We start from the raw sequence: 9,357 nt of genomic DNA, 5'->3' as shown, positions 1-9,357 counted from the left end.
TATATATATATATATATATATATATATATATATATATATATATATATATATATATATACACACACACACACACAGTGGCTGTATTTACTCAGCAACAATGGGGATTTTTCAACATTGCTCAGTAATCAGATCGTCATGTGCTGAGTCACAAAGTAGCAGAGATTATTTCAACAATGAGGCTGCGCTAACACAGGATCAGAAAGAATTTATTTTAACTCTGCGCAGCACATCTGATCATTATTGGTGGTCTGTATATATTAAGGGGCAGGAATAAGTGTAGCTTCCCACATGTCAGACAGCTAAAGGATGATCCGATCTGTGCTGTGCCAAATATCTGGTATATCTGGTCTTCCGTGCCTGTGTATTAAGTCTTAAAGTAAATCGCATCCATATGTTTAATCCAGTGTGACCCAGATGTAATATGGTTTCACAACTGGCTCAACACCAAAGAAGTGAAATCAGATCTGTTTCACATGGGGTTAAATATATAGTTTTATCTGTTCCTGTAAATTTACCCAAATATGTGTACATACAGTATTGTGAAAAATATATAACAAGTATTGTCTGACAGTTGGCTCTAAAAATGATATAAGTATTTATTCAAAAATGCTATATTTTTTAACACATATAGTATACTTATGTATGCATGGACAAATATTCCAGTGATTTTATTGGAGGGGAATGACTGAAAATTATGCTGAGAGTTTCCCTGATGATGTGATTATTCAGCTTATCTCTGACTGGTTGGGTGGTGTAGTACATGTGTGATTTTGACAAGGTTGTGGATTGTGTCATGTGCCCTTTAATGCTACCTTTGACTTTTGTGAGTGGGGGGGATGTGAAGCAGATTCGACACTGACTAAAACTATTCAGGCAACATCTCCTCTTGTTTGGATACCTATCTGCAAATCCAAGTCTAAGTACATGACAGAGTCAAATGTAAAAACCTGTACCTCTCTGTAATATTCCTTGTACAATGGGCTTATATGTTGCAAACCAGAGAACTACTTCTACATAAATAAATAAATATGGAGATTTAAAACTTAGCTCATGTTGTTCTCAATCATTTCTAACAGGAAACAGCAGCTACTGCAACAGAAAGATGTATGTATTAATTTACACATATTTCGCCTTGTCTTTCACTACACAAAATGCTTTAAAGGGATAGCTGTTGTTTTTTTTTTAATCAGGTCTATATGAGATAGCCTACTTATAGTCACTGTATTACAATTCAATACAACAACTAGAGGCAGAGAAGGAGCTTAGTTTGCAGAGAGGATGAATTCTCTGCTGCCAATGCTTTAAAACAGCCTCAGTATTCACATCAAATTTCAGATGGTCATCAAAGAAAGTGTCCAAGTATTAATAAGGCGAGACAATTTCCACCTTTTCACTGTGTATGATGCTCTGTGCTACAGTAAATGGCGGTCGGTGTGCTGCTTGTTTGCAGGAACAGACGGGACTAGCACCCTATATGCTCAGTTATGCACCGCAAAATGTATTTTATCCACTTAAAATAAGGCTGTTCAAAATATCAGTGTATGGACAAAATTGATTGACTGCATAAAACTACTATGACAAGACTTCACAAGAGAAACCTGTTCATAATGTAAATTTTGACATTCCTCCCAGTTTGTTTTTGTTCTGTAATGTACTGTATATAGTAATGTTGTTTTTTAAAGGGATATAGTGTACAATGCTCAAAGCAATAGAAAATTGCATCATAAAAATTCAACCTCTTGAACACTTTTCTAAACCCAGAAAGGAGACTATGTGTCCCTATTTTGTGTGACATTACATTTACAAATGTATTGTTTGTAAATTTTTCAAATAGTGTTGTTTGCAAACTAATTTGCTTTTTATTACATACAACGTGTATAGCACTGTTAATTTTTTTTATATTTTCCTGTACAGGGGTCACAGATGTAAATTAGTAAATTTGCTAACTCTGGCTCAACAATGGTCTTCTGCATGCATCCTGTTAAATTCACTAATAAACTTAAAAAAAAAAGAAAAAGAAAAAAAGGCAGTTCAAACAAAGAAATGAAAACAGCTGTGGCTATTTGCACTCAAGATAAACATCAACACTCCACCTGCAAGACAACTCTGTGTTTGCAGTGAACATTTCTCTCAAGAGGATTATAAGATAAAAACACTGCCAAACAAGCGAAAGAGACACAAAAACAGTGCTTTCCCCGACCGCCGACAAATAAATGAAACAACTAACCAAACAACCAGTGAAGCGTGAAGCGCTGGCATCCTCTCATTCAGAAAAAGATGCGTTTACTATTCACCCTATCATTTTAAATACAGGCCCGAGGAATGGGGAAATTTTAGGGTGGCTCATCCAAAAATTGGGCTGGTGCCTAGGGATACAGATGAGTTTGAGAAAATGTAAAGCCAAAGAAATGGGCTGTCTGACAGCAAGGTGTATATATATATATATATATATATATATATATATATATATATATATATATATATATATATATGTGTGTATATATATATTAGTGCTGGGCATAGATTAATTTTTTTAATCTAGATTAATCTCACTGCAATCCTGTAGTTAATCTAGATTAATCTAGATTAAAATTATAGATTTGAATTTTGCCAAAGACATTCAAAATAATATCTATCTATCTAAATGATGAAAATGCATCACAAACTGCTTGAGAAAGCTGTTCTACTATAATATTTGGTAAAGAAAAATAATGTTCCATAAGATTTACTTTGGTGTTTAACTTTTTTTTATTTTGTTAAACACAGACATTTAGGAACACAGGTTCTGTCTCCATGTGGAAAAAGCTTTTTCCTGCTAACTGGAATGAACAGCAGAGGGCGCAGCCTCTGATAACATGACCCTAACTGAACTGTGGGCCTACATTAGAGGTCATGAAGAAGACCATTAACAGTCAGCAGCTTTGTGACACGGCTTGAGCCAATCACTCCGGTCACTCAGGCAGACCAGCTCCCGCCTTGTTCACGCCCCTCCGCGTAATTCGACCAGGTATACATCCGCGCTTAAACAACAAAGTGAAATTGGTGCCTTGCTCACTGTATAGACCCAACTTAGTGAATAGTTTATCGCGCGATAATTTCCTTATATATATATATATTAGTGCTGGGCCGTTAACGGCGTTAACGTGCTGCGTTAACGCGGGATTCTTATCGCGCGATAAGGAAGTTATCGCGCGATAAAATATTCATTAAGTTGGGTCTATACAGTGAGCAAGGCACCAATTTCACTGTAGCGCGGTATACCTGGTCGAATTACGCGGAGGGGGCGTGAACAAGGCGGGAGCTGGTCTGCCTGAGTGACTGGAGTGATTGGCTCAAGCCGTGTCACAAAACTGCTGACTGTTAATGGTCTTCTTCATGACCTCTAATGTAGGCCCACAGTTCAGTTAGGGTCATGTTATCAGAGGCTGCGCCCTCTGCTGTTCATTCCAGTTAGCAGGAAAAAGCTTTTTCTACATGGAGACAGAACCTGTGTTCCTAAATGTCTGTGTTTAACAAAATAAAAAAAAGTTAAACACCAAAGTAAATCTTATGGAACATTATTTTTCTTTACCAAATATTATAGTAGAACAGCTTTCTCAAGCAGTTTGTGATGCATTTTCATCATTTAGATAGATAGATATTATTTTGAATGTCTTTGGCAAAATTCAAATCTATAATTTTAATCTAGATTAACTACAGGATTGCAGTGAGATTAATCTAGATTAAAAAAATTAATCTATGCCCAGCACTAATATATATATATATATATGTATATATATACATACATATGTTGGCCTTTTTATAAATGGTTAAAATATGTTTTGCTGTCACCCAAGTCCACAGCAAGTGGGCTACACTGACTAGATGAGTACCTCATATGAGTGAGTAATAATACTTCAATAAAGTATTTTTTTGGGAGTATGTTGACTGTTTTTATATTTCTGTCAACTTTCACTTTAACTTTTTATTTTCTAAACAAAATGTAAAGGCTGCTTTTTCTCTATTAAGCATTTCAGTTACTACAAAATGAGAAAGGAAGGAAGGAATTGATGGGTGAATGAAGGAATGGGAGGGAAGAAAAAATGGATTTTGATCTTTAAATCCGTTTCAAATAAACTTTTACTTCTTCAAGTGTATTATAGGCACCATTTTTTATTTTTTATTTTTTGTCACAAAGGAGTAAATGTCATTCTCAAAATTTTGACTGCTTGCTTTTTTTAATAACAGCATTGACTAGTACTTTTACTTTTATTACTTTAGCCGATTTAATATTTAAAATGACTTTTGATACTTAACTACAGTAAATATCAGTTATTTTTAAGACATTGACTAAAGTAATATTTTCTAATAGATGACTTTAACTTCTACCAAAGTCACTTTCTGGTAAGATATCTGTACTTTTACTCATGTGTGGCTTTCAGATACTTCACCCACCACTGCATCATACAACCCTACTTCAAAAAAACCCAATCAGTGGTGAGTATATAGCTCTAATTTACAGTATGGAGACAAAAGTTACTGATTGTTCCTTGAAGCTTTATGCAAAAACTACATGTTAGACTATGCACATTTTTAAGTCAAATGTGTGTGTGAACACTGATTTGAAAAATACCAATAATTGAACATTTGAGAGAAAATAATATCTTGATGTGTGAGATCTAACAAGAACTGAGGTGACATTTAGTGGTTAGTGCCCGTAAATGATTATGTTTAAACTCCGGAAAAGTCTTCTGTCACACTATCTGCTGATATTCCTCAAAACAGCTGTTTTTTCGTAAAAGAGTCCTCTGGATGCTGATGTGCATGTGCACGCTTTGCTCCAAAACCATTTTATGGTGCAATGAAACGCAATGAGCAGCAGATGGTGGTATTACTGTGCGGTAAGAACACCAGCTGAGAATAGCAGTCCTTCTTGTCCTGGATGACTGAGAAGCTTTTTAAACATAAGAACTGAGAACTGCTTCTCAGCCAGGAGTGTATGAAGACAGTAATTAGAAAATATAAGCCCTTAAGCAGAGGCAGAAAGATATTTCATAAGTTTAAGTAGGCTACCAGTGCCACAGTAAAGAAATACCATCACAAGTCAAAGTCCTGTATTAAAAGTATACTTCAGTAAAAGTACAAAAGTCCCGACAACAAAGTGTATGTACCAAAAGTAAACGTACTCATACAAAATGCCCTCTGTCAGTATTATTACATTACTGGCAGGGATGGAAAGAAAACTAATATATTGAACTAAAGCAAAAGTACTGCTACTTGTGTTAAAAGGTTCTCAGACAAAAGTAAATATGTATTTCTGGAGTATTTTTTTCAGGGGCTCACAATGATGTGTTACTACTGTTAACGAAAGAACAACTTTCGGTAACAATATAAATGGCTTGAAATTACAACACACTTTGGAACAACATGATGTCCAAACCAACAGTGAGTTCCTTCTCTGTAGACTAACTATTCAGCCTGTAGAAACCTTTGTCAATTTTTAATATACAGCCAACGTCCTCAGTATAGCTGCAAATATACTCTCGCTAGAATTAACCACAAAAAGAGAGACAAATCTCTAACATCTAAAGAAAAAACACCATCAATCACTAAAAGTTTGTGGACACCATGGCAGGTGCAGCATCATATAAGGCCACGTAAATTAAACAGCTTGTCACGTCTGCGAGAATCAGGAGTGTAATAAAGCCTCAGCAAAGCAAACACAGACATGAACAATATGAACTCCACAGCAAATGCAACCAGGAAAAACACAGCAAAATGCGCACGGATAATGCCGTTTGTTGACGTTCTTACCTGGAGAGTGAGTTCAATGCGTTTGTTTCGCTCACCTGCCTGAATGCACCAGCAAGTCCTCCTCAATCTGATCCAGGTCCAATGCGCGCTCACTCTCAGAGCATGATAAAACTAGTCCACTCTGTCCACTGTGCTCCTCAAATTTAAGCTGAAAAGGGGTCTAAAAAAACTTAAGTTAAAGTTCCTCTGTCAACACAGGAGTCACTGCTGGAAGATCCACCATGAGCATATTAGCATTTAGCCAGGCAAAACACCGCAGGTGTGTTCTTCTTCTTGCTTATTAATGTAGGGTGGCAAGTAATGTTCAAGATGCATTACCGCCACCAACTATGCAGGGGGCACTTAGCATGCTGGCTGGGTGGTGCATTAAATTTCTATGTAGGCGTAGGCCTGCGATGCGCCGAGTGGGCGGAGACTGCACACATTTGTCAGGTATCACAGTGAGCAGATCCGCCTAAATTTGAGCGGCTTAAACAGCTTCACCACAACCACCTGTCCAACACAAACAAACAAAGGGAGAGAAGAGTGATGAATGTTCAGTCTTAAATAAAAATGCATTGTGAAAATTACACTCCATATAGGCATTTTTTGTCAACTAAGAAAGCCACCATGGCTTTTTGTCCTGTAGACTGACTATTTTAAAAAAGTAACAATTACATTGATGCTGCTTTGTTTGTTATAGTGAATGTAATCGGTTACATACACCCCTGGTACTAAGTTACATTCCACCACTGCCACTTTTTGAGTTTTTCTCCCAGCTTTAAAACACACACCACCATGATTTAAGGTGCAGCAGTAATAGCATCACAATTTACCAAGATGATGATCTTGATCATGGTGGTGATGTATGAACATTATAAACATGTTCTCTGCTTCAACACATCTGTCCTATCTCAAGCATCAAGTTCTTTCAGCTGCAGTAGCCAGCATGGACAATTAGGAGTGCCTATCATTAGATAACCTTGATCATTATGCCACATTAACAGCTTGATTTCCTAAGGGACTACGTATGAATGGAAACACCTGCTATCAATAGACTTTGTATCCTTCTTTCTCAAGTATTTCTTTTGTTCTGGCAGTTGCTTGTGCATATTGAGGGCTTAGTTTAGGCAGATTTAAAAAAAAAAAAAAATCAAATTAATTAGAGCTGCAATTCTGCCTTGTGATTTGTTCAGTCGACTGTCACCGGCTTGTCAGATTTTAAAGTTGCACAAGATAAAATATTTCTGTAAAAATACACCTATTATATCTGTCAAAGTAAAAAAGTGGGGCTGTGATACAGAAGACTGTCAATTTTCTACTAATGAAAAAAGAAGCATTGTCCTCTTCTAAACCTTTGAAACTTGAATAAATTGGCTTGTTTTCTTTTAAAAAATAATGGGAAAAAGAAAATAAGCAACTTGAAAAGAAATTACTCAAAAATTATCAAGAAATTAGTAAAAAGAACAAGAAAATCACCAGAAAATTAGCACACACAAAAAAAGAAAAAGAAAAGTAAGACACAAAAACAAACAAGGACATCATTTGGAAAAATAAGTGCTTAAAATAATAAGAATAATGTAACATAAATTTCAATATAGAACTGTGATCATTTTAGTTTAGTATTCGAGACATTTTCCCTCGTTCCCTTTTTAACAATTTTCAGGAAATTTGCAGGAAATTTCCTGTTAAGATGATCGGTGCCTTTTTTTGAAAGGCATCTTAACGCAACACAAGAAAAGTGATGTCGATCCAAGCTTCAAAGGGTTAAGTGTCAGTTTGTAGCTATGAAAGGGAATTTAGAGAGAAAAAGAAAACTTAAATCAACCAAGGTTCACTCACCAACATTGCAAAAAAAAAAATCAAGCTATAAGGCACACAAATGAAGAAATTCAAGTCTATAGAGCGTGCAGTTTCATATAATAATTTCTGCAATATTAAAATGTTGTAAACATTTACATTCTGTTTCTTTCATGTTCCTTTATCATCCATACAGAAATGTGAACATGCCAGATGCAATTGTAAGTCACTCGGTATAAAAAACACATTGAGCCAACTGGACCAGCTCCTCTATGCAAAGATAATTTGAAAATCAAAAGATGTCTGTGGGTTTTTATTTGTTATATTAAGTTTGTTGTTATTACTATTCTTCATAAACACACTATCTACACATTTTTTTCTTTTTTTTACAATGATTAAAAAACTTTATTTGAATGATTTGATTGATTAAAACATACTGGAAACTCGTTTTTTGTTGGGTTTTTTTGGGGGGGTTTTTTACAGGAAACAGATGGCCGTTAATCACAAACTGAGAGGAGGAGAGTGATTTGCTCTTAACTGAAGTGGATGATGTGTTAGTGCTGTTTTTGAGTCGTTTTGGCGGCAGTAATTATATACACACAATATACAGTGGTGTGCATGTACACTCAGAGGCATGTGAACGCAGAAACACACAAGGCAATCTGGTATTTCCCTTTGCACACTCTTAGTATTCTGAGGATTGCAGAGGAGAGCATAATGAGTAAAATTGATGTTATTCTCTCCTCATCAGCTACCGTTTGGATGCCAGGGGATTGTAAAGATGAAGGCCTAACAGGCGGGTTGCAAATCAGATTTGTGGTACTTTGGGGTCTGAACATCCTCACCTGTCCCAGCAGGTAGACATTTTAATTAAATTCATTTCTCACATACATATGCAAAAATAACATCAGCAGCACAAAAGGGGTAAAATATTTGTTTTGTTGTTTTTGTGTAATTGCACCTTACACGTTTATGTCCCTGTTGCTGTGCCACAGACACCATTTAGGCGGGAAATAAGCCCATCACAGGGAGTGAAGAGTGAGCCCATTACAGGCATCCACTTTACGTGGTGTATGGATGCCCTCAAACTCAACTCACACTGGGCTCCGGTGCCAGCCAATTACACTGATATACAGCGCTCAAATTTTGTGTGATGTTCACCTGCACACATGCAAACACACACTGAGACACTGGCTTCTTATTCAAAATGTGAATAACAGTAATCCCCTCATCATACAAGTACTTAACACATATATATAGAGAAAGAGGGAACAGAGCAGGAGGGCGATATAGAATGAACACACACACACTTACACACAAGTGCTCTAATCTGAATTGCAGATGTTTTTTGTGGCCTTCCTGTCTGCCAGCACCATCATGATGAGCCGTCCTCGTTAGCATGGAGACTTTTAGCCGTAATTATCTGGTAATGGCACTTAGCCCATCAGCTCCTCCTCTAGTGTGTTCCAGTGCAGGCACACACACACAGACACACACACTAAGACACAAACACACATGCTGGCATGCATGCAGACAGACAGACAGACACACACAGCTGGACAGAAATCCATGAATGCAGACAAAGAGAAGCAGACAAACAGACACACAAACATAGACAGGCAAACATTAGCAGCCAGCTCACACACACACACACACACACACACACACACACACATAGCTTAACAGAAATCCATGAGCAGATACACAATGACAAACACAGACAGGCACACACCAAGCAAACACACATACAGTGTGCCATATCCCCGCTCCTCCGTCTGCCCCCAT

This window comes from Plectropomus leopardus, chromosome 5 (genome assembly GCF_026936395.1).
Source record: "Plectropomus leopardus strain MGB_pleo_1.0 chromosome 5, ASM2693639v1, whole genome shotgun sequence".
NCBI lineage: Eukaryota > Metazoa > Chordata > Actinopteri > Perciformes > Serranidae > Plectropomus > Plectropomus leopardus.
The sequence above is the reverse complement of the archived record's forward strand: the minus strand, read 5'-3'. Positions refer to the sequence as shown.